The sequence below is a fragment of the Sapajus apella genome, unplaced genomic scaffold (assembly GCF_009761245.1).
Source record: "Sapajus apella isolate SASKATOON/1434 unplaced genomic scaffold, GSC_monkey_1.0 scaffold19, whole genome shotgun sequence".
In the NCBI taxonomy this organism is placed as follows: Eukaryota; Metazoa; Chordata; class Mammalia; order Primates; family Cebidae; genus Sapajus; species Sapajus apella.
The window spans coordinates 16,955,010-16,981,704 of NW_022436959.1; the positions used below are offsets into that span (position 1 = coordinate 16,955,010).

At 38.1% G+C, this 26,695-nt stretch overlaps 1 long non-coding RNA gene across 1 annotated transcript; it reads left to right on the forward strand.

Annotated features, from left to right (window-relative positions):
• The first annotated feature begins 870 nt into the window (after window positions 1-870).
• Window positions 871-24,637, forward strand: LOC116557528. Its single transcript, XR_004271554.1, has 3 exons — window positions 871-1,311; window positions 13,254-13,356; window positions 23,264-24,637. It is a non-coding gene; the product is annotated as an uncharacterized LOC116557528 (long non-coding RNA).
• Window positions 24,638-26,695: the final 2,058 nt, after the last annotated feature.

Sequence of the window (26,695 nt, forward strand, 5' to 3'; positions counted from 1 at the left end):
TTGGAAGGAATATAATGACATAAATGAAAGTTAGGCTCTAGTAGAGAGTTGAGGAACTGTGACAAAGAGAAACAGAGCAGCTTAGTATGGATTGTCGGATGACTCAAGGGGAAACTTCAAAGGGAATCTGGGTGGATTCGGTGATTTGGGCGGCATGAAGCCCCAGGACTGGACGCGTTAAGGAGGAAGGGGCAGTTAGAACGGTAAGAGAGAAAGTGCAGAAAAGGGAAAGGAAACTTTTTCTTTGTCACCATTCTACCATCTCCTTACTTTAGATGAATCCTTCTATTATGTTTCTGAACCCAGACCAAGCCAGGGCGTGTCTCTATTCATTTTTCTGGAATGTGTCTAACAGGAAATAATAGGCTAGAGAGAGAGAGATGCTGTATGAACAAATTGAGAAGCACATTTCTTTTTAACATTCTGTCGCTGATGTTGCAAAAAAAGTAAAGCAATTATTGCACATTTCATTTTCCTAAGTTTTACTATTTATCCCCTTCGCCCTGATTTTCTCTTTCTGAATTTTGAACAAAATAATACTGAAATATACAGAAGGAAAACACAAAATACAGAAATGGAAAGTAAAATGAAAGAAAATATCAAGAAAAGTTTATTCTTGCTTACATTTTAAAATGCTCTTTTAAAAATCCAGAGCATTTTAGAAGATGAAATGTCAAACAGCCTCCATTGTATCTATAGCGTCTTTGAGTGACAATCACAGTGTTGATGTAGGGGGAACTAGTTAGACACTGTCACTCGCCCAGGAAGCCTTCATTCACCTGTTTCACAGGGCAGTGAAGTGCCTTTAGCTCTGAATCACCGAAAGAGAATCTGGTGGGGCAGGTTCTGGCTGCATGAGGATTTGTTTGCATAAAGATTTTTTGGTTATTGCCAACAATGAGGCTTATTCCCTGACAAACATTAAACCAGTTTTATTTCCTTTCATAGAGATAGGATTACATTTACAGATTGTTCTTAGATATACCCACCTGATTTTTTAAATTGCTTTTCCACCTGCTTCTCCTTTCTTCTTAGGGTGAAACTCTAGCCAAACACCCTCTTCTGGTTTCAGGTGAGCAGTCTGAATTGTGGGTATCGTAGTTCTCTTACCTTTCAAGGTTTCTGGTTTGGCTGCCTTGGAGCCACACTGGTAGAACTTCAAGTCCCAGGTGGCTGAGGAAGCAGGGGTGCAGGTGCCTGCCTGCCTACGGAGCAAGGCATGGTTGAAGAGTACCTAATTTTGGTAGAGTGACTTCTATTCACTAATACCATGTGTCTGAACTGAAGAAGCTGGGGATCATTTCCGCAAATGTAAGTGTTGCTTTTAAACAAATAATATTCCTTTCACTGTTGATACGTAGTACTCACTAGGAAGTTATATAATTTCCAGATAAATTTAACAAACCAACTGCTTAACAAATCAAGCCGGCTTAAATAAAGGGAAGGTAAGTGGTATTCTGTGGGCTTATGGGACATGTGTTAGAATAAACCTCAAGACAGAATACCTTGAGATATGGTTTAGAATAAAGTAGTTTATTTTTAAAAAGGAGGAACCCATGTGACATTAACCATCAAAGGCAAAAACAAAAGATTCTGAGTTGTTTCAAATATGTCGATGGCTGATATCCCCTGAAAAATTTAAATATTTCAAAAAGCGTACAGATGTGTTAAAAAGACTGTGTTTTGAAGTTAGATAAAGTTGCAGTCAGAGCCCCACTGTGGCCATTGACAAGATGTTTCACCTTGCAAAGTCTCAGTTTCCTCATCTGTAAAGTGTACATAATCTACCTCATTAGGTCAATAGCATGAAATTAGCACAGTGCTTTGTACTGAATAGGTAGTTAGACGATAAATGATGGAGTATAACTTGGCTTTATCCTAATTAAGTTTCAATTAAGCTTGGAAAGCATCAAAGAAACAGACAAATACTGGATGATTCAACTTACGTGAGGTATTTAGAGTAGCGAAATTCACAGAAATGAAAAGTAGAATAAAGTAGAATGGTAGTTGCCAGGGTGCTAGGGGAGGAATAAATGAGAGTTGTTTAATGGATATAAAGTTTCAATTTACAAGATGAAAACATTTGGAGATTGTACAACAATTTAAATATACTTAATACTATTGAACTTACAATTTGTAAGTATAAATACTTACAAATGGTTAGGCTGGTAAATTGTATGTTTTTTTTTTTTAACCACAATTAATACAAATAGATTTAAAAATCTTTATTTATTTTTAAGATCAAAAAGCATGTAGTGAACATTTCAATACCTTCTATTTATTAAAGGTCTTCCTAATTCCCTAAACATGTCTTGAATCTATATTCAGTGGGTCTAATTTGGGATTGATATTGACCTATCTATGTTAGTGTCTGGTTTTTACATAGCAATTACTAGGTGACAATGTTGCATTTCAGGTATATTCTTAAAGTTGTCTCTACCTCAGTGGCGATTCTTTTATGCCCCCCTTAACTTAATTACATTACTTTCTTTTATTTATGAGTGATTTTTAATATGATTTCATCAGTAGTATACAGAATCAAGAAATTATGAAGTCATAATTATTAGTTATAATTTGCTTGAAAGTTTATTATGACTCATTTTTAAAACTTGAAGCAAATGTATTCCAGTTTTCTCACCTTCCTTGTAGCTAATTTACAAATAGAATATTTTTATCTGTTTGTGTTTTAGAGATAATTAAAACTACCAAGGCAAAGTTTGTTAAACACTATCTTATCTTAAAATTTATTCGCTGATTTGGAGGACAAAAGACATTTTGGAATTATACTGATTTTGAACTTGAAGACATGTCTGTTGAATTTTTAGAGAATTATTTCTTGAAAGACCACAGATATGCCTAGGGGTCTATTAAGACTAAACATCCCTTATGGTATTTGGTGATAACTGAAGGTGATAACAACTGGCATTTAAGTTGAGTGTGCAGAGATTTGTATGTGATATGCCCTATATTAATAAATGTAAACACTATGTCAGCAAGTCCAGGGTAGCGTTAGAATGAAACTTGCAATTCTCCAAAGAGGAGGAAAGCTGCAGAGGCCCTGAACACAGTATACTTCTAAAAGGGCAGCCCTGTTTTGGCTGTCAAATGCTGCCTACGGTACAGTGTCTCTAGGAACTGTCATTTGTTCATTTGATAAAGATTTCTAGCAGTCCTGCAATATACTCCCACTGGGCTGGGTCTAGAGGTTAGAAGAAACTCACGCGCAGCTCTCGAGGGAATCCTAATCTACTAGCAGAGATATATCCTCATAAATTGTTAAAGAGAGGAAGTGCAAATTCATCAGTCATTCATGCTGTTCATAGAGTCACTCCACAGAAGGTGTCATGCCTAGTATCGGGATTAAAAGATACCTCCATAAACCTTTCTTTGAACTATAATCACTGGCGACCAGAAAAATAATAAACTTGAAAACTTGTATACGAGACACTCAAAAGCAGAGTGGAGTGACTTCCTAAAACACAGAAGAGAGGTGTACCCAGGCTGTCAGAGGAAGGGGCAATCACAGTGCCCTGAATTTCAAGAGGACATTGTGGGAGGTGGTGGAACTTTAGGCAGGCCTGGAAAAATGTGCAGACTTGAGATCAGTAGGAAGAGGTAATGAAAGTATCTCATGTACAGCAATGTTTTCTAAACTTTGTGCACATTAAGTGATTTTAGGGAGCATATGGACTGATCAATAACGTTAAGATGACAGATTGAGAAAGTTGTATTTTTTGACTTACTTTCAATTCTTCAGAAATAAGTTTTGTTGTTTTTGATATGACTTAAAATTCTTTGAACACTTGTTTAAGCTTCCTTAAGACCCTCACAAGATAAGCAATAAATGTTAGCAGTAAAAAAGTACTTGGTTTAATTTAATTACTCCAATTACTCCCTTACAATTACATTTATATGTAGTTATTGCCTATTTATTAAAATAGGTATCAGTTTTTTCATTTATGGTACTAATAAAAATTAACCTTTTAAATAGTTATCTTACCAAAAATAAGAGTGAATTTACAGAAAATGTTAAGTAAAAAGTAGTTCAGGTGGCAATTGGTAATGGAGAAATCATGATGAGGTATCAGAATGCCTGAAGTTTGGGAAACACTGAAGTAGGGGGAATATCAAGCACAAGAATTAGGAAGTGAAATTCAATGGGCTGTTTTTATGTGCAGCTGGAAAGAAAAGAGGGATATTGGGTATTCTATGGAGGGTATTCTAGGGGATTTTGGATGATAATTCTGGAATAAGGTTGGCTGTGGAAGCTTTAAAGGGATTTAGTCTTCAGCTGCTAGACAGCAGGAGGTTCAAAACGGTTCTGACCAAGCTGTGGAAATCCATGCTTTTGGGGGTTGCTCCAGGGCACAGTGTGCAGGCAGATTAGAGCATAGGGAACATGATGGCAGGAGAGCTCCTTGGAAATAGGTTTCAATAAGCTGAACATGAATAAATGAGGAGTGGTAGGAATTAAAATGGAAATGAATCAAGGCATGAAGGAGTCATTCAATAAAAAAGTAAACTAAATAACAATAATTATAGTGACAGCCAAGCTGCTCTTGAGTTTTTATTTATTTTATTTTATTTTTTAACTCATTTTATGTACATATGCAGGTTTGTTACACAGGTAAATTTATGTCATGGGGGTTTGTTGTACAGATTACTTCATCACCCAGGTATGAAGCCTAGTACCCATTAGTTATTCACCCTGATCCTTTGCCTCCTCCTAACCTCCACCCTCCAGTCGGCCCCAGTGTGTGTTGTTCCCCTCTATGTGTCCATGTGTTCTCCTCATTTAACTCTCACTCATAAGTGACAACATGCAGTGTTTGGTTTTCTGTTTTTGTGTTATTTTGCTAAGGATAATGGCCTCCAGCTCCATCCATGTCCCTGCAAAAGACATGATCTTTTTCTTTTTTATGGCTGTCATATTCCATGGTATATATGTATCACATTTTTTAAAAATCCAGTCCATTATTGATGGGCATTTAGATTGATTTCATGTCTTTGCCATTATAAATAGTGCTGCAATGATCATACATGTGCGTATGTCTTTATAATAGGATAATTCATATTCCTTTGGGTATCTACACAGTAATGGGATTGCTGAGTCGAATATTTCTTTTGTCTGTAGGTCTTTGAGGAATTGCCACAGTATCTTCCACAATGGCTGAACTAAATTACACTCTCACCAATGGTGTATAAACATTTCTTTTTCACTACAACTTTGTCAGCATCTGTTATTTTTTGACTTTTTAATAGTAGTCATACTGACTGGTATTAGATGGTATCCTATGTGGTTTTGATTTTCATTTCTTTAATGATCAGTGATGTTGAGCTTTTTTTCATAGGATTGTTAGCCAAATGTATATCTTCTTTTAAATAGAGAGCTCCCAAAGAGAGGGGTGGGCATCTTCCATGCTGTAGATGTTCCAGCCTGTGGGCTTTGGAGATGCTGAGTAGACTAGGGTGGAAGTGGTACCCCAGCACAGCACACAGCTGCTCCATGAAAGCATGACCATACAGCTTCATAAAGTAGATCTCCAATCTCGTTCCTTTTCACGGGGTGGAACCTGCCAACCGGGGCCTCCAGCCATTCCCGCTGGTGTTCTCCAGCCTACAGAAATTTGAAAACTCCCTGGGCCAGAACTCCCAGATGGAGGAGCAGGCTGCCATCTTTGCTGTTTGGTCATCTTGAGTTTTTAAGCTTGGTGGCTTGAGAGAAGGACAGTAGCACTTCCTTCTAAAAAGAGGGAACTAGTTCTTGTGGGGAAATGCAGTTTTGTACCTCAAAAACTATTTTAAATTGAGAGGAGAATGGACCTTCAAACAGAAAGGGAAACTACCTTGTTAATCATGTGGGATTGGAATTCTGGAGTGCCATCAGGGAAGGTCAGAAATGGGGGAAACAAATATGCTCTTCATTAAAATGGCACCTAGCTCTGCTTTTCCTCCTACCCCACTCAAGCTTCCAGGAAAGGAGAGCTGAAGAAAGAATCTTCGGGTACTCAGGGATGGGAAGGCAGAGGAAGGGCATGCCGACTCTTTCCTCCTAGGTTTTATTTTCTCTTGGGAGTTTTCTCTTGATTACTATGGCCACCACGTTGCCCAGAGATAAGAGGCTTCTTTCTAGGGGTCTTCCTTGGAAGAAACAGAAGCATCTTCATCCCCAGCCAGGAGAACAGACATCATGTTTCATTTCCAGGAATGGTAGAAGAGTTTTGTATGTTTTCTATTTCCACTGGGAAAAGCACCTAATTTAGATGTTTCCCCAATACATGTAATACATAGTAGACATTTAAAGGTAGATATTGCAAAGACTTACGTATTCACCTCCCAGTTTAAGAAATGAAACATTAAAGATAAAAAGGTACCCTCCTTAATCCTATTCCCTCTTTTCAACCTCAGAGATTACCACTATCCTGTCTTTGTCAATATCACTGCAGTGTATGTTTTTATTCTTTTATTTGTTTTGTAAATGCTTTTATTCTTTTCACTGCTGGATATATGAAGATATCTGTAAACAGTCTATAGTATTGTTTTGAATGTTTGAAAATTTTATGGAAACCGTAAATGGAATATAATGTGGTATAAATACGATGGAAATCATGTATTCGATGTAGATTCTTATAGCACACCTTATTTTCATGGCTGTGTGGCATTTTGCTATTAGAAGTAGTGCTATAAAAATATTCTGTTACATTCCTATTTGTGTCCAAATGTAAGGATTACTCTAGTGAATGTTTCCAAAACTGATTTGCTGAACAATGGGCATGTGTATCTTCAACTTTATGAGATATTGAGAAATTGCTTTCCAAAACATTTATACCACATTATATGCCCAGCCAAAATAAGAGTTTCTGTTTCTCTCTATTCTCAACACAGTTGTTTATCTCAAATGTTCTAATCAAATAATCTTTCCAGATGTAAGTGGGAGTCAGATGCGTATGGCATTTGGGAGGCTCACATATGTTTGGAACACTCCCATTGCTAAAATATAGTGCAACATTTGATCTGAAATCAACTTCTCTGTTTCTCCATCTGTGGTAGTGACATTTCCATTTAACAGGCATTTACTTTAATATTATTTATTTGACTTTTCCATTTAACAGGCACTTACTTTAGTATTAATCATGTTAATCACAATAATGATGATAATACTGATAGTATCTATAGTACTTATGATGTGCAATTAGTACTTACTAGTAGCAATTGAGTACTTACTATGTGCCAAGCACATTAATGATATTATTATAATTTTTTTGGAGGTGCAGATAATGTTATTATATATATTTTAGAGATGAAGAAACTGATTCCCAGGAATCCTTGTTAGTAAATAGAGGTTGTTAGTCTAGTCTATTCCATCTAGGACAGTTGAGATGTAATAGACGGGAGAAAACTGAGAAGAGAGACATCAAATTATTACAATCCTTAGCTTTCAAAAGTTTAGAATGTAGTTACTATGTAAATAACATCAAAAGAGCATACATACACCATAATGGGAGGGAGATATCAAAAAAGTGCTGTATTTGTACTGAGAAGAATTTAGTTTTGCCTAGGAAGATTGGAAAATGATTGTAATGGTGACAAAACTTTACTAAGCCTTGGAGACTTGACAGAGGAAATTAATAAGGCAGAAATTGGAGGCAGTAACTCTTTAGAAAATATGCTAAAGTGGCAAGTACAGAATATTTTTGAGGAAGTTAATTAATTTATTTAATCATTAATTCAGCAAATAATTTCTGACTATCTATTGAGAGGTTCTGAGGCTACATTCTTGGATACAGCAGTGAACAAGAAAGATGCGACCCCTCCTCATTGAGCACTGTGCTAAGAGATGTACTTGGGGAAGTGGGGGCAAAAATACGGAAAAAAAAAAGACTGAAAGGATAGGTCACATGCAATTATGAAGGATTTTCAAATATCAGCCTAAGGACTACACACATTATTTCCTGAAGGCAGTGAGGAATCAATGCGGGTCATGATGACATAAGCAGCATCCCTCATTCATTTATTCAATAAGCATTTATTTTACATGTATTTTGCTTAGCACTAGGTAAATAGGGATAAAAGAAATCATAGAGCAGTGAAAGTGTTAAATACACACATATCATTTATAATACAATGTGAGAACTATACCAGAGGTTTGTACAGGACAGTGATGCCTAACCTAGGCTGCAGATGTGCAGTAAGGAGAAGAAGGAGAGAGGAAGATATTCAAAGATGCTTTTTGGGGTAGGAAATTTGCTTGAAAAAAATCTGACAACTTGATTTAGACTTTTATAAAATAACACACGTTTTTTTCTGATTTCAAAAGTGTTGTATGGTCACTATAGAAAATGTAAGAATCACAGTTATGCTTACCCAGGATGCATACCTTTAAGGTTTGTGTGTGCATTAGTCTGTTCTCACACTGCTATGAAGAAATACCCAAGACTGGGTAATTTATAAAGGAAAAAAGTTTAATTGACTCACAGTTCCACTGAGGGGAGGCCTCAGACTTACAATTATGGCAGAAGGCACTCCTTCACAGGGTAGCAGGAGAGAGAATGAGTGCCAGCAGGGAAACTACCAGACACTTATAAAAGTATCAGATCTTGTGAGAAGTCACTCACTGTCACATGAATAGTGTGGGGTAAACTGCCCCCGTGATTCAATTACTTCTCATCAGGTTCCTCCCACAACACATGGGAATTATGAATATTATAATTCAAGATGAGATTTGGGCAGGCACATAGCCAAAACCATGTCATTCCACCCCAGCCCAAATCTCATGTTCTCACATTTCAGAACACAATCATACCCTTCCAACAGTCCCTACAGAGCCTTAACTCATTCCAGCATTAACCCAAGAGTCCAAGTTCAAAGTCCCATCTGAGACAAGGCAAGTCCCTTCTCCCACCCCCCCGCCCCCCGCCAGGAGCCTGTAAATCAAAAGCAAGTTAGTTACTTCCTAGATACAATGGGAGTATGGGCATTGGGTAAATACACCCTTTCCAGATGGGAGAAATTGGCCAAAACAGAGGGGCTATAAGGCCCCATCCAAGTCCAAAATCCAACAGAGCAATCATTAACTCATAAATTTCCAGAATAATCTCCTTTGACTCCATGTCTCACATCTAGGTCAAGAGGTGGGCTCCCATGGCCTTGGGCAGCTCCAGCCCTGTAGTTCTGCAGGGTACAGCCCCCTTCTCAGCTGCTTTCCCAGGGTGGCATTGAGTGGCTGCAGCTTTTCCAGGTACATGGTACAAGTTGTCAGTAGATCTACCATTCTGGGGTCTGGAGGACAGTAGCCCTCTTCTCACAGCTCCACTAGGCAGTACCCCAGAGTGGACTCTGTGTGGGGGCTCCAACCCCACATTTTCCTTCTGTGCTACTCCAGTAGAGGTTCTTCATGAGGACCCTACTCCTGTAGCAAACTTCTGCCTGAATATTCAGGCATTTCTATACATCCTCTGAAATCTAGGCAGAGGTTTCCCAACCTCAGTTCTTGACCTCCGCACACCTGCAGGCCCAACGCCACGTATAGGCCACCAAGGCTTGGGGCTGGCAGTCTCTGGAGCAATGGCCTGAGCTGTACCTTGGCCCCTTTTATCCAAGTCTGGAGCTGAAGCAGCTGGAACACAGGGAACCATGTCCCAAAGCTGTACAGAGAACAGGGGCCCTGGACCCAGCTCACAAACCATTTTTCCCTCCTAGGCTTCTGGGCCTGTGATGGGAGGGGCTGCCATGAATTCTCTGACATGCCCTGAAGACATTTTCCCATTGTCTTGGTGATGAACATTTGGTTCCTCATTACTTAAACACATTTCTGCAGCAGGCTTGAGTTTCTCCCTAGAAAATAGGTTTTTCTTTTTTATCACATCATCAGGCTGCAAAATTTCCAAACTGCCATGCTCTGCTTTCTCTTGAATGCTTTGCAGCTTAAAATTTTCTTCCACTGGATACCCTAAATTATCTCTCTCAAGTCCAAAGTTCCACAGATTTCTAGGTCAGTGGCAAAATGCTGCCAGTCTCGTTGTTAAAGCATAGCAAGAGTGACCGTTACTCCAGTTCCCGACAAGTTCCTCATCTCCATCTGAGACCACCTCAGCTTCAACTTCATTATCCATATTACTATCACCATTTGGTCAAAGCCATTCAGCAAGTCCCTAAGAAGTTCCAAACTTTATCACATCTCTTGTCTTCTGAGCCCTCCAAGTCTCTAGGAAGTTCCAAACTTCCCCACATATTCCTGCCTTCTTCTGAGCCCTCCAAACTGTTCCAATCACTGCATGTTACCTAGTTTCAAAGTCACTTTCACATTTCAGGTATCCTTATAGCAGCACCCCACTTCTAGCACCAATTTACTGCATTAGTCCATTCTCACACTGCTATGGAGAAATACCTGAGACTGAGTAATTTATATAAGGAAGCGGTTTAATTGACTCACAGTTCTGCATGCTGGGGAGGCCTCAGGAAACTTACAATTATGGTGAAAGACACCTCTTTACAGGGTGCCAGGAGAGAGAATGAGTGCCAGGAGGGGAAATGCCAGACACTTATTAAAACATCAGATCTCATGGGAAGTCCCTCACTGTCATGAGACCAGCATGGGGGAAACTGCCCCCATGATTCAATTACATCCGATGGGATCCCTCCCATGACTCATGGGGATTATGGGGATTACAATTCAAGATAAGATTTGGGTGGGGACACAGCCAAACCATATCAGTGTGTATATCCTGTTAAACTTTTTATGCCAATAATAGATATTATGAATGAATAATTGATAGAAGTTATGTAATATTTTGAGTTCACTTTTTTGATATATTACACAATTTTGATATCTTTGTGTATGCTTCTATAACACGATTTAAAATCTTGCTCATTTGTATGTCATATTATAATTTTAAAAATCCTTTATTGATGAAAATATCTGTTTTTTCCAATATTTGATACTGTGAATAGCACCATGTTGCACATTATTCAAAAATCCTAGGACATACCTGATTTTTTTGAAAGATAAATTTCTAGAATTTGAATTACAGGTCCTAACATATAAAAGCTTTTGACCATATTATAGATGAGAAGGAAAGTCCTTTTCAAATATTTAAAAATAGGCTGGGCGCAGTAGCTCACACCTTTAATCCCAGCACTTTGGGAGGCAGAAGAGGGAGGATCACCTGAGGTCAGGAGTTTGAGACAACTTATATATATTTGTGGCACACGCCTATAATCCCAGCTACTTGGAAGGCTGAGGCAGGAGAATCGCTTAAACCCAGGAGGCAGAGGTTGCAGTGAGCCAAGATTGCACCACTGCACTCCAACCTGGGTGACAGAACAAGGCTCCATCTCAAAAAAAAGTAAAATAAAATGAAGAATGGATTGAATTGATGACACTTGCATTTTAGAAAGATTATCCTGAACATGATTTGAAGGACAAACAGAAAAGATTGGAGACAGTTTACCAGGTCAGATTTATTGCAAAAATCTAGGTGAGGAAAAAAATAAAGCCTGCACAAAAGAAGTAAAATTATGAATGGAACATGGGAGAATATTTTAAAGATACTAATTTTGTAGAAGTTCATGGACTGGCAACAGTGACTGGGGGGCAGGAGGGGGTAAAAGTGATTGTGGATTACCTCCCAGTTTCTGACATAGGAATCTAACTGGGTGGATGGTGATATCCTCATTCCATTCAACAGGAAAGACAGGAAAAACAGGTTTGGAAGGAAGAACAGATGAGCTGAGGTTGGCTCACTTTGACATGCCTGTGACCATCCATGTGGAGAAATTCCTTAACCAATTGAAGAGGTCTTGGAGTCAGGAGGGCAAATGGGTAGAGATCGATAGATGTGGGAGTCAGCAATCTTTCAGTATAGCTATAATCATGGGTGTGAGTGGCTCTCCCAGCGATATTAAGAACTGCAGCATGAGAAGATTAGGACGCTAAGGGTGGTGCCCCTCTGATGTAATAACATTAAAGTTTAATCAGAGAAAGAAACAGCCATAGAGGAGACTGAAAAGGAGAGGTCAGAGAAATAGAAGAAAATCACAATGGAGGGTAGAGCGAATGAGGACTAAAAAGGAGAACTTCTAAAGAAGGGAGATGCTAACAGTGTCACATGTCACAGCAATGCCAAATAAAAGAGAAAGATGTGCTTTGAATGTCATCGAAAGTCTTGTCTAGAGCAGTTTCTGTAGAGTGGCAGGGATGGGCACTGGCATGTCATGATTATACCTGTGATTCAGGAAGATGACTGTCCTCGCCATGGGCAGAATGACTTAGGAAAGGAAGAAACCATCATGTGGGAGGCAAGTGTGGTGAAGATGGTAACCGGACCCTGGGAAGGAGATAATAAAGGCCAACCCAAGGCAGGACCGTGGCATCAGAAAGAAAGGGACTGCGGTAGTGGATTTATCAAGTAGATGACAATAATGTGTGAGAAAGATGATGGAGTTCAAGAGGGCTCTAAGATTTTCATCTAAAATGACTGAGAAGATTGTCAATCTATCCCCAAAGGCAGAACTCAGGAATAAAAATAGACATTTTTGTTGATGAGATAAAGAGGAAGAGATATATTGCTGTGAGGTATATATGGAGGTGCCTGAGGGTAGGAGCAGTGTTCACATGGACACAGTGTCCACACGATGTTTCCATCATGAAGGTGAATGCTACAGGTCTGCAGCTCTGGGGAGGGGTCTTTGGGGACAAAGATCATTGGGCTTTCCCATCCAAATTGGAATTTTAAATCATGGAAAAAGATAGAATGACTCAAGGAAATTACTGAAAGTGAGAAGAAGCAAACAAACAAAAAACCCTTGAGAAATGTTTAAATAAATAGGTATCACAGGAGGAGGCACCAAAGAAAACAGGGAAGAAATGAGGTCAAAGCAATAGCAGGAAAATAATAGAATATTATTTCAAATGACTTTTTTTTTTGGTAACTAGGGGAGCTATAAGAAGCAGAATTTATTTTCACAGGTGACTACAGAAAAATAGGCTGAATTATAGATAGGTGTTGAGGTGGTTTTAGGAAATTGAGATTATGACCATATCAGACCACACTACAGGTCAAGCAGGAAGAGGACCAAGGAAGCCCTTTAGGAGCTGGGCTTTTTCCAACTCTTGCTTTGTCCTGGAAAATATATTTTAAGAATATCTGCTGTAATACTGTGATTTATTAATATGTTGTATTTAAGTTATTTTTTTTCAACTTCTATGTTCTTTTGTATGAAATTAAACACTGAACTTTAATTCTATACAACAGGTTTTGACTTATTTTCCTCCCGACTGAAGTTACAGCAAAAAGTTTATGATCAAGGCACATTGCTAAAAGCTAATCTACTTGACATCATGAAAATTCATCAGAGGTAAAACTTTATGAGACTTTCTCCTCACCTTTTTTACCATTCTAAAAAAAAAATAAATTGTATTAATAGCCAATGAAGTATGAATTCACATATCAAACTTACTTTTTCGAGATGGAGTTTCACTCTTGTTGTCCAGGCTAGAGTGCAATGGCATGATCTTGGCTCACCACAACCTCTGCCTCCTAGGTTCAAGTGATTCTCATTCTTCAGCCTCCCAAGTAGCTGGGATTACAGGCATGTATCACCACACCCAACTAATTTTGTATTTTTGGTAGAGATGGGGTTTCTCCATGTTGTTCAGGCTGGTCTTGAACTCCCAACCTCAGGTGATCCACTGGCCTTGGTCTCCCAAAGTTCTGGGATTATAGGCGTGAGCCACTGAGCCAGGCCCATATATATCAAGGTTTTTAAAATTTACTGAAACTTGCTCGTTGATAACCATGATGTAAATTTAATTCTAGATCCTTAAACTAGGGTGCTAGGAAGGGCTACTTTACCTTTTGCTAATTGAAAAATGTACAATCTCTGATCACTGGATCATCTTCATTTTGGATAATTTTAATAAACTGAAAAAGCAATACAAGTATTACTTGTTTTACAATATCAGGTATAAATTATCACCTTTAAGACGTGGTAGTGAATTCCTCCTTATTTTCATGTTGCTTACAAACTTACCGTGTGAATCCAATTTTTTTTTTTTTTGAGACGGAGTTTTGCTCTTGTTACCCAGGCTGGAGTGCAATGGCACGATCTCGGCTCACCGCAACCTCCGCCTCCTGGGTTCAGGCAATTCTCCTGCCTCAGCCTCCTGAGTAGTTGGGATTACAGGCACGTGCCACCATGCCCAGCTGATTTTTTGTATTTTTAGTAGAGACGGGGTTTCACCATGTTGACCAGGATGGTCTCGATCTCTTGACCTCGTGATCCACCCGCCTCGGCCTCCCAAAGTGCTGGGATTACAGGCTTGAGCCACCGCACCCGGCCGTGAATCCAATTTTTATGTTATGCCAGTAATTCAACCTATTTTTCTGTAGTCACCTGTGAAAAGAAAATATGTTTGTTACAGCTCACCTAACCAAAAAATATAAACTCACTTTTTCTGTCATTGGTGTTTTATTCAGTTTTCCAGGTTTATCTTATAAACAGTTGATCAATTATGTGGGAAGTGCTTTTCACTTGGACTTCAGTTGAGACACAAATGTCTCAGGATGTTCAGGCTGAAAAAAGATGTTTGAGACATTATGCCAAATAGAAACACTTGAAGATCACAGTTTAAACAGTTGAGCAATAAATTCAGGCTTCAATATGTATCCAAATGTAATATTTCAGAAGATAATAAGGAAAAACTTAAAGGAATTCTTCTGTATAATTAAAAATCCACATAATACAAAAGTATGTACATACCTATATCTCTTATTTTAAAATTCAAATAGAAACATGTCTGGCTTCCTTTTTTTTACTTAATATATTTTAGTGATGAGCCCATATTGCTTATGAAGGTACCACTCTTTCCACTATGATTATGTAATTTTCCAGCCATTAGCTATTATTGACAGATCCACAATGACCATTTTTGCATAGAAACAGGTTTTTAAATGGAAAAAAATTAGCTAAGATTCCAAGACAATTGATTGCAGATACCAGAAAGAGGTACCTGGCAAAAATCCAATTGGCAATATTTTCACAAATCCTGAGCTCCTTTCTGACTTCCAAGTTGCAACAAAAAATAAAGGGGGAATGAACACTGAGAGGATTTTGTGAGAATGATTTTTAGAGGGCTATCCTAATCCAGAGGGGTAGGTGAGGAGATGAGGGATGCTATTGTTTCACCGCATTGCACTTTCCAGGAAAGCTTGGTGTTTCCCTGCCTGGAAACCAGAACTCAGGGAGGCTTTAACTCACTTATAAATTGGTTGCATCATTCACATCATAGGTATAGCAATTGAAAGCCTCTCCGGATCTTCCAAAGTGCAGGCATGCACACCCACACCATCATCATCAGCAGCAATAAATATTTTCTGGTTCTCAAAAGGAGGGTCAAAGCTTCCAACTTCAGAGCCATCAGTAGCAGCAGCTAGGTAGTTAGTTGGGTGATTGAAGAGGTGAGGTAGAAAAAGACGCGTAACGCACTTGTACCCCCCTTCCCCAAAGGCTGTAGAGCCATATGGTGTGGGGAGGGGAGGATCAGTCTTGCCCTGGGAGATTGGTGTGCTGATGAAAATTTACAAATAATACTGCATTTCGAAACTTAAAATAACCCAGGACTTTTTTTTAAAAAAACCTAAAAGTGATCAGAAGATATATGGGACCAACTAGGGAAATTTCATTAGTGGTATTAGAAAAAATTTCCCCCAATGAATAAAATTTTTAAAAGGACAGTGGTGGACAAAAATACAGTTGTACTTTGTTTCATCTTGCCAATTGTTTTTAAGAAGGTTACATACTTATCTTTGCTCACATATAAAGAGAACATCCATTCTTAAACAAAGACAACATACTATCTATGGATTTCCAGAGCAAAGTTAGAGTCAAGGAATTTAGAGTAGGAATAACTGAAACTGAAACAGTACTCTAGAGCTGCACTTTTCTATAAGGTAAGCGTTAGTCACATGTGTCTTTTAAATTTTAAATTGATGAAAATTAACAATACAATTTATCAGTGTTCAACAGACACATTGTGTTCAACAGCTATATGAATGTAGCTATTGTCTAGCTGATTGGACAGGACAGATATAGAACATTTCCAAAATCAAAAAGTTTTTGGTCCTCATGATAGACAGTAAATCTTTTAATTCTCATAAAACACAATGGAAAGAGAGTAATTATTATAATTATTGTTACTACTTAACAGATGTAAAATTGAATATTGGAGAGTTTTAGAAGCTTGATCAGGTTCTTTGGTTCTGGGTCCCATTTTCTTTCCTCTAAAACACACTGAATTGACTATCAAGGCAAGGATGAAATGTAAAAACCACTTTATGTTCAAAATATAAAGAGGCATATTCTGAAATCTAGAAATTTCTAAAAGAAGGAACCTAAGCCTGTCTCTATGCCATAGCTATTTATGGGAAACACAACCTTGTATCTGTTTCTAATACTTCCCATCTTACAATCCATAAAATTTACTTACAGATTTTGATTTAACCGAAAGACTATGAACTAATGGAAGAAGTTTTAGATAGCATTAGTGAATTACTAAATAACTATACTTGTCTACATTATCCTTTCACTTTTGTGTGATTGTTGAAGAAACTACTCACTGACTTGGATGTGCAGAGATGGTTTTGAGACCAGACTCGTTTTCTGCTGTCTTTTACAAATGAAGATAAATGAAATTCATAATAACATATTTATTCACCCGAAACATCTAGGGATGTGTGGGGATAACAGGTTTATTGCGGAAAGGAAATACAGGGGTCAAATGAAAAAAACACGAAGAATAATTACCAGTAAGTGAGGTTTGAAACTCATTTCCTCTACAGGAAGACATGGTCTAGTTGGTACAGAGGTTAAGGAGTTTAGCTTCACGTTTTGCATCCTTAGAGACAGAAGCTCAAAAATGGAATCTAAGGTGGTCTTAAGTGCAAAACCTCAAGCAGGTAATTTATAGTCCTTGGAGTGGAAAACAAGGGACAAGGTGGGCTCTATCTACTTCTCTCCATTCTTACAATCACTTTCCTTGTTCTGGCCACTGCCCTCACAACTTTTGCTTTCCACCTTCCTAAAATGTAAATCACAAATAAGATCATGTCATTAACTGAATTTAAACCCCTCTGTGTCTTCCTTTAGGCTACAGTTTAAATTCCTCAGTCGGTCTTATAAGTATGTCATGACCAGCCTCCGCCTTTCTCGGCATCCTTCCCTCTTGCCCCTCCCCTGTGCTTGCCTCTGCTCCTACCCGGCTGCTATGCCTCAGCCTTCCTGAACTGCTTGCTGCTTCCTGAAGGAGTTCTGCTCACTCTTGTTTTTACACCATTGTGGATCATTCTCCGTTCACCTGAAGCACTTTGTCCTGCTTCTCCCTGCAAATGTCATTGTGGAGCTGGCATTTGAACCCAGATAGCTCAACCTCCAGAACCCATTTCGTAAATTCTGCATAATTAGTCCATGGAAAGACAGCCTGAGAGCCTCTCTTGGTCTCTTACATTGCATGATCCTGCTGCTTCTTTCTTCTCTCTCTTTAGTAAAAACTTCAGACTGTGTCACATCCTTCTTTTGGGTGTGACCAGCTCTCATCAAGGTCCTTCTTATATTCAATTCACCAATTCAGATGGCATAGCACCACTTTGCTCACTTTAGAATACTTTTTTAAATTAAAAAAAAAAAAAAAAGAAATACATTCCACCAAATAACACCTAGTCATCTTGGAATTTTTTAATAGGGAGATGAACACTTCCTTGGTAAGCTTAGGTTGATACTTTCCTGAATGCAGGATGTTATTAAAAACATTCAGCAATGAGTATGGCATGGACACTCAACCTGTCAGAATGGATACTGGCCTGTATATGATACTCAGGTGTTCTTACTGAATATCCACCCTGCCTGGAAGCAGAGAATAGGCGTGAAAATATTGAATGGCTCTTAGAAACTTCCAGGATTGGATAACACTCACATTTCTAGCTGGGTTGTCGAGGATATCTCAGGTACTTGACTGTCCATCAGTGGAAAGATTTCTTCTGGCTCAAGCAAAAAGAAATCAGGTGCGGATGGTTGAGTGCATTGCTTCATCCCTCTTCTTAGGTAATTACATCACTCCGTCTCTCATATCTTCCGATGGGTTTGGCAGTTTCCCAAACTAAAAATTTCCTGTGATTAACCTATGTACTCTTGCCTGTTAAATTTTGACAACAATTTACTTTCTCTTCCAGGATTTGTCATTATGACTAGCAAGTTGGTTGGAAATACTGATACTAAAGGTCTCTCAGTAATCTCTTTTTTCCTTGGAAGTCATCTTGTGGTTTTTTTTTTTTTTTTTTTTTTTTTTTGGTTTTTTTTCATTATTTTAAAATATAACTTAATAGTTTTCGTTAATGAGGGATATAATTTTTCTCTCTTTATCTATAGCTGTCCATTTCTAGTAGTCTTTTAAATGAGTATATGAGTGTATATATTTAAATATAAATAAACACTTGTTTTTCTTTATTCTCTATCTTGTTAATAATTGTATAGGATTTGGCTAATTCATCTGAGCTTTAAAACTTGGTTTGCAAGGTATTTTGCCTCTTGGAAGCATGCATAACTCACTACTTTCTGACTGATTCATTTTATAGAACACAATTTTGTTGTTTAAATTTATTTTTAAAGTATCTATCAAGTAAAAACAGTTTTTTGTTTTTTTTTTTTTTTTGGGATGGAGTCTCGCTCTTGTTATCCAGGCTGGAGTGCAATGGCGCAGTCTTGGCTCACCGCAACCTCCATTTCCTGGGTTCAGGCAATTCTCCTGCCTCAGCCTCCCGAGTAGCTGGGATTACAGGCACGTGCCACCATGCCCAGCTAATGTTTTGTATTTTTAGTAGAGACGGGGTTTCACCATGTTGACCAGGATGGTCTCGATCTCTTGACCTCGTGATTCACCCGCCTCGGCCTCCCAAAGTGCTGGGATTACAGGCTTGAGCCACTGCGCCCGGCCCAGTTTTTTTTTTTTTTTTACTTTAAAAACAAGAAAATGGTAAGGATTCAAAGTGAATTCTTCAGCAACATTTGTGAACGACTCTGTACTCTTTAACTCACCTCTGTGAGTTCCTCTTCATTCACTTTGGTTTTTAATTTCATGTTGATAAGTGCTCTGCTCTCTCTGAGTGCTTCCTGTTTCATTTGAAGACTTACTTATTCTGTCGTTTCACCCTTATTTCAGGGCATGGCTTCCTGATGATTATGTGACAACGGTGTGGGTGGAGGAGAGTGGTGTTAGAGAGGGCAGGTTGGCTTCAGGCCAAGAGGTTGTCAAGGCATCCACGCTGCCAATCAAAGAAAGCTCAGCACTTCACTGCTGTCTTCTGGGTTGAACTGCAGCCTCCAATACTAACTCGTCCCTTCTCTGTGTAATATATATATGTGTGTGTATATATATATATATATATATATATATATATATATTTGCTTATATATATATGTACATTTATAATATATAAATTTGTAAATATAAATTTGGTAAATATAATTTATGATATTTATTATATATTTATAATCATGAATTTATAAATATATAGTATATAATTTTAAAATATGTGAATTAATTTATATTTTATAATTATAAATTTATTTTAAAATTTATAATTTTAAAAATTATAAATTAACATGTTATATATAAATATATATAACAATATATATATAAATATATATAACATGTTAATAAAGTTAATGCTATATATTACATATGTTAATAATAAATATATGTATTGTTTTATATATGTTAATAAATATTACATATAGATGTATATAAATCTATATATATTTGTTTTAGTTAGCTTTGACTGGGACAGTGCTTACTTTTCTATGAGTATGAATAGGAGAAGATCAAATCTTGTCAGCTGTTTATCTGTGAACCACATTCCTACCTTAGTAGCTAATAATTTTTCCTTCTCCTCACAGATTTCTTGTGTAAGCCTTGTATGAACCACGTAATCTGCGTCTGTCTCAATTTCTTATCTGAAAATGGAGCTAGTAACATTGGCTACTTTTCTCCTGAGATAGTCCTGAGGACTAATAAGCTGGCTCTCGAAAGCATAAGTGTCTAAGACGATAGGCCTCCAGAAATTCAAATTACCGTTATCGCCATTCTCCCTACACTCTGGCAGCTGAATAATACCCTCACATAAAATATTGTATTTATATAGACGTTTACATTTTGAGGAATATAACATTAATTTAGACAAGCCTTTCTCTCTGCACAGTCTCAGCACCTCTCTTCTATGTCTAAAAGATTTGTTAGGCATCTTCGGTGGATCTCTCTTTTGCACTGAGTCTTCATTGTTTTGGCAATTCAAGTTACTATTATTATTTTTCGTTGTATTCTGTCTCTGATTTGAAGGAATTGTTGTACATCAAGTCTCCTTGAGGTGTATGGGATTTATTCTTTAGAATGAATTAAGTAGATAATATACAAGTAATTTTGGCTTAGAAATTGATAACCCTGTAAAAATCTTGCGTTGTTAAAAAGCAACAGAAGAGATAATAGGCAAGGCTGAGATCTAAAAGGAGAGTTCCAGAATGGAGGCTTAGACCAGGGGCCAACTTCAGGAGCTTATCAAGACCCAATTGAATAGTCAAAGGGTGGAGCCTGGACAAAATGTTTACTTGTCTGGATAAGCCTTAAATGTTTACGTTGGCCAGTTGATCTCCTTTCATCCTTTCTTGCCTACTAGGAAACCAATATCCATTAAACTCTAGTTTTTGGCAGACCTGTTCTGTTTATTGTTTACACCCTAAACTAGCATGATATGCTTGGCTCTTTATCCCTCTATGATCTCCCCTGTTGTCTTTGTACCTGATGCCTAATTCTGGTTCAGAAAAGTCCCTGGGACTTTACTTAGGGACTAGTTTAATTAGTGCCTGGTTTTCCCAGTTCCATGAAAAGGGATAAGGCATTGCTTTGATCAATATCTCTTTGGCAGTGGTTTGCTTCTCTTTCCACTACTCTCCTCCATACCCACATATCACATGCCCTCAGGGATCTCCAGATGCTACGGTCTTCTTGAGGTTTCCTGTTAATAGTATCAGACCCTCCTGTTTTACACCTAGGTTAGTCACTGGTTAACTGGAGACATTCTGCCCCCAGGCCTTTGCTGTTTAAGGGTTTCGCCACTAGAGGGTGGTATTTTCCTCTTAGGATTGTTGAAATTGTTTCTGTTGAAATGGTTTTTATTACATAAGATACTTCTATAAATGAAATAGCCTATTTTTAGTGGGCAAAATAAGCCTATATAATATAAAAAACAAAAAGAAAGCAAACAATAAATGGTAGATTTGGAAACATTTCTCCTAAAAGCCATGACAGTAAGTTATAATAAAAATGTGATTGAAACTTTTCTGTTTCACCTGAAACTGAGTTTATAAATCATGACTTTGAAATTTGGAGCTCAAATGTGGCTTCTTAAAATTTCCACGATCTATCCAAAGTTTGTCTGAAATCTTTAGTCATCGTGCAAGTACATTTTACTTAGTTTTTGTCTGGAGGTGTTGGCAAAATAAGTCATATACGCAGGTTAATTCAGTCCAAGTTTATTGAGAGTAGGCATACAAGAACATGTTCAGGCTTTATTAAATGGACAAGAGATCTTGATATCCATAACGTTAAAAACTAAAGTCAGGCTAAAATGTAAAAATGCTCAAGAAAGAAAAACAAGTATTCCCTAAGATTTCACAAAATTGTTATCTTGGCTAAGTTTATTTGACATACAAACAATGCAAGGCCATGTGATTCCTTACACAGGAGGGGTCAAGAAATTGAGATCCAATAGGGACTCCAAGGGAATAGGCAAATGCAACAGCAGTTGAAAGTAAGTCTGAAAAGCAGGGAGGGCGGGCCCTTTCTGCACATAGGCCTGGGAGGAGGGAAAATAGCAGTGCTGGGCCTGTGAGGAAATATTAACTGCTTGTTGAGTTTAGGAAAATCTTAGGCTCTGTTTAGTTTTTGTCAGAAATTCCAAACAGCCCAACTCTTTTCAAAGACCACAATTTTAATTTTCAGCCAATATTGGGACAGACCTTTCTATTTTGACAAAAATAAACTTCTGGAAATCAGGGAATCTGAGATCTGGTGGTGACCTGATCACTTACTAAGTACATGTTTATAGATAATTCACTTCATTGTATGTCATTTTTCATACTTACAAAAGACAATGACTAAAATGGACTGGTAATAGTCAAATGTGTACCATAGAAAATTATTAGTTCTACACTGGGGTCTGTAGGAAGAAACTAGAGGAGGGACAGCGGGGGGTGGGGAGTTGGAGAGGGATAACATGGGGAGAAATGCCAGATATAGGTGATGGAGAGGAAGGCAGCAAACCACACTTCCATGTAGGTACCTATGCAACAATCTCACATGTTCTTCACATGTACCCCAAAACCTAAAGTGCAATTAAAAAAAAAATATATATATATAAAAGAAAATTACTAGTTCTGTAGGTGATTCCAGAATTCTCTGTTGCAGTGAAAGTGAGTGGCTACAAGCTGAAGTTTGTGGGTTTTTATACTCCTACCTTTCGGCCAAAGGAACTTTGCTTTTATTTTTCAACCATATTTGTTTAAGTTTTAGGTAATATTTCATTTGAAAAAAATGGTTCTCCATGCATGATAGATATATGTTTGGAACCACTTAATTAAATGATTGCTAAGCTCTTTTTAATTCTAAAGATTTTTTCTATGATAATTAATGATAATACATATTATATAGAGCACATACACACATGCATGCATACACATATATACATGGTTATATATTTATACACTATCTTTCCCCAATGTGACTTGATGTAGCTAATTACAAAAGTACGTATTCAATAAAGCTGAAAATGATCATCAATAAAAGCTAAGCCCTAGAAACTAAGGAGAAAATTCTGAACCTCCCACAGATTGAACACACACTCATTTGGCCAAAGGAACCCCAGAGAAATCTTGAAAACTGAGTTCCCAGCCATGACGAAACGGGAGGTCAGACACGCTTTGTTACACCCCATCCCTTTGCAGTTTAGACACAACAAATGACCAGCATTAATGTTAAAATAGATATTACAAGACTAACAGAATGGACTCTTCATGGCAATAAGATACCAAATTATAAACAGCACCTAAGGCTGTGCCAGGCAAGGTGAAGTCACACACCCCTACACTTAGGGAATAAACTACCTTCTAGCGGCAACAGGTTTTTCTTTCTTTCTTTCTTTCTTTCTTTCTTTCTTTCTAGCAGCTAAACAAGCAGTGGCCTCAAGATAAGCAGTGTTAAAATAATGACAGCTCATCCAGCTCACAGAAGCTAACGGATCTCCTGTCCACAAGCCATAACTACAGCTTTGATTGGACAAGAGACTGATTTCAATAACATTCTTCTGATGAAACCACCAACCACAGATTGCACACTTGTGTGCCCTTGTGTCCTAAAAAGACCTTTTGATGTATAGGGCCTAATTGTAGTACATTTCAATGTTATCTTTACCCCAAGGTAAACATGGGTCATATATATGCAATTTGCTTAATATGCTTGTGTCAGGACCCCCTTCATGAATATTCACAACTCCTCCTCTAGCCTGTTGAATACATACGTTACTTTAATTTGTTCAACTTAAATTCCTGTCTAAACCCTGCTTGTCTCTGGTCGTTGTCGGATGCTGTGCTTTTCAGCCTGTGGAATGGCCACCGTGAAGGCTATAACCTTTTATGAGAAATAAAGTCTCCTTTCTAAACTCATAAAACCTGTAGTTTCTAAAGTTAACCTCATGTAATAATAGCCATGTATGGTGCATTGGAAGAGGTGCATAACTATATTAAACAAACAAACAAGAAAATCAGAGATGTGAGAAGTTATTGCACACAAAACCCAAACTAAGTTTCCTTTGATAGTCAAGGTAAAACTTAAAAGCCTAAGGGGATACTGTTGTTGGATTTTTTTTTTTTAAATAAGAGAAAACATTAAGATTAGGAGGAAAACATTTTTCCTATCCCCAAACTTTGAGAATAATTTCTTATGCATAGCTTTATATGATTAGATGTTTACTAAAAATATAGGTGAATTCCACATCTCATCTTTATGACAAGTGAAAAACTGAGGAAGCAGTGTTAAGCCATCACTCTGTAAAGCCAATTTTGTTAGGAAGCTGAAGTAACATGCTCTATTTTTAAAACTGCCTTTTCACTGCAATTGATTTAGGCATAAAACTAGGAGAATTGTGAGTTGTGAATGGCTATCATATCCTCTTTTGGTGTTGAGATGTCTTTTAATGGAAACTACATAGTAGGCAATTTTAAATTCTCATTACCAAGACATAGTTGAAAGACAGCCTTTCCTTATTGTTGCAGGAAGGCAGCAAAATGATGTTTTGCATGAATGTAAAGTTCCTGAGATGGATTTGCTTAACAGCTTTTCACTGGATCTTGGATGGATGGGCCAAGAGGTTGAGGTTGAGCCAGCTCCTGAGTGAGTCAGGTGTGAGCTTTTACGGGTACCGTGAAAGGAGTCAAGCCTCCTAAAGTGAGGCTCTTCACACATCTACCACGGGGGCAGGTTAAATGTCTCTTCGTGTGTTTCCTTTCTTTTCTTTTTTTTTTTTTTTTGCTTTTTTGAGGTGGAGTCTCGCTCTATCACCAGGTTGGAGTGCAGTGGCGCCATCTCGGCTCACGGCAGCTCCTTCTGGGTTCAAGCTATTCTCCTGCCTCAGCCTCCTGAGTAGCTGGGACTACAGGCGTGCGCCACCATGCCCAGGTAATATTTTGTATTTTTAGTAGAGACGGAGTTTCACCATGTTAGCCAGGATGGTCTTCATCTCCTGACCCTGTGATCCGCCTGCCTTGGCCTCCTAAAGTGATGGGATTACAGGCGTGCCCCTCCGCGCCCGGCCTGTGTGTTCCTTTCTTTTTTTTTTTTTTTTTTTTTTTTGAGACGGAGTCTCGCTCTTGTTACCCAGGCTGGAGTGCAATGGCGCGATCTCGGCTCACAGCAACCTCCGCCTCCTGGGTTCAGGCAATTCTCCTGCCTCAGCCTCCTGAGTAGCTGGGATTACAGGCACACGCCACCATGCCCAGCTAATTTTTGTAATTTTAGTAGAGATGGGGTTTCACCACGTTGACCAGGATGGTCTCGATCTCTTGACCTCGTGATCCACCCACCTCGGCCTCCCAAAGTGCTGGGATTACAGGCGTGAGCCACCGCGCCCGGCCCTGTGTGTTCCTTTCTAACGAAATCTAGGAAGAACAAACACATCAGAGGGAGCACTCCTTCGTGGTTGTGTTTTCTATGTTTGGAGTGGAAAAGACAAGGTGGGCTGTCTGCCTTCTGACATCACTGATGTCTGTGTCAGAACCTGGCTTTCCTTTTAATTATTTTCTTTGTATCGCTTAAAATTTTACTATCTAAGTTTCTATAATCTGAAATTAGGATATTAAAAAAAGGCAGAAACCACTGAGAGCAATGTGGCTTACCCAAATTCTCCGCTTTTCAAATGGACTCCATCGTATTTGATAACTGAGTCAGACAATGGTGACAAGACAGGATGTTGGTAGTTCCATGGTGAAAACCCCTCATGGCACAGATAGAGACGTGGAGGCTCCCAGCAAGTGAGGCATCACCGCAGGTCAGAGAGCCGCTGGCCACAAACCTGACGTAGATTCCAGATGTTGCTGTTTCTGTTCTACATTTCTAGCACATTCAAAAAATCATTAAAATAGCAAATGTTTCCTTTAAACATGTCTTCTTGAAGGGGTGTGTGTGTGTGTGTGTTTGTGTGTGTGTGTGTGTGTGTGTGTGTGTAGTCCTAAAGATGGCAGATCTGAGGGTGGGAGAACAGTGCTGTCAGCGGTTTGCTTTCTGGCTCCTGAAGGTTTTACTTTGCCATTCAAGTGATCAGAAAAAAAAAAAAAAAAAAAAAAAAAAAAAGGAATAGAAAGATGCCAAACTTCCCCAAGGGTCTGAATTTACCTTCCTAATGAGATGTTTATTTTTCCACATTTTTCAAAGTGAGAAGTGGCCCTCCACAACCAGGCCTTCCTTCCTGAGCTTTGGGCTTTGCAGTCATTCCCTTAGTTTAGCTACAGCTTTGACAGGGTATCTCTTATGAAACTGTAGAAGCTGATTTCTGAAAGAGCTTGCATCACTTACCATTGTCTATAATGGGATGCAACTTAGATGAGAAATAAGAATTGAAAAACAAAAACAAAGAGCAAAGTTGTATCTCATGACCGTCACCTCAACATAATTGTTTTCACTTCTTCAAATTTCCTTCCAAGTTTTATCTGTAATGTATACATTTTTATACTTGTAATCAAAGTTTATATAAACTTTCAAGGTTAGCTTTTACAGTTAGTCATATTATAAACAAGCTCTCAAGTTGTTAGAAACTTTGTAACCACTTTTTTAAAAAGATGACATCATGCTCTGAGTTGATAGCTTATAATTTAATTTTTTATCCATTACAGAACATTTAGGTGATTTTCAGTTTATTTTTCTATTATCTGTGATGCTCTGATAAAGAGTTTTATAAACATAGCTCTCCCCCTTCCTCTTATTTTCTTGGAGAAAATACTAATGACTAAGAAGTGCCAGAAGAGTTTTATGATATTAACGTATACCGTCTGGGGACCAATTCTATTTTGTGGGGTCTAATGTTTATATCACTTGGGGGCAGAG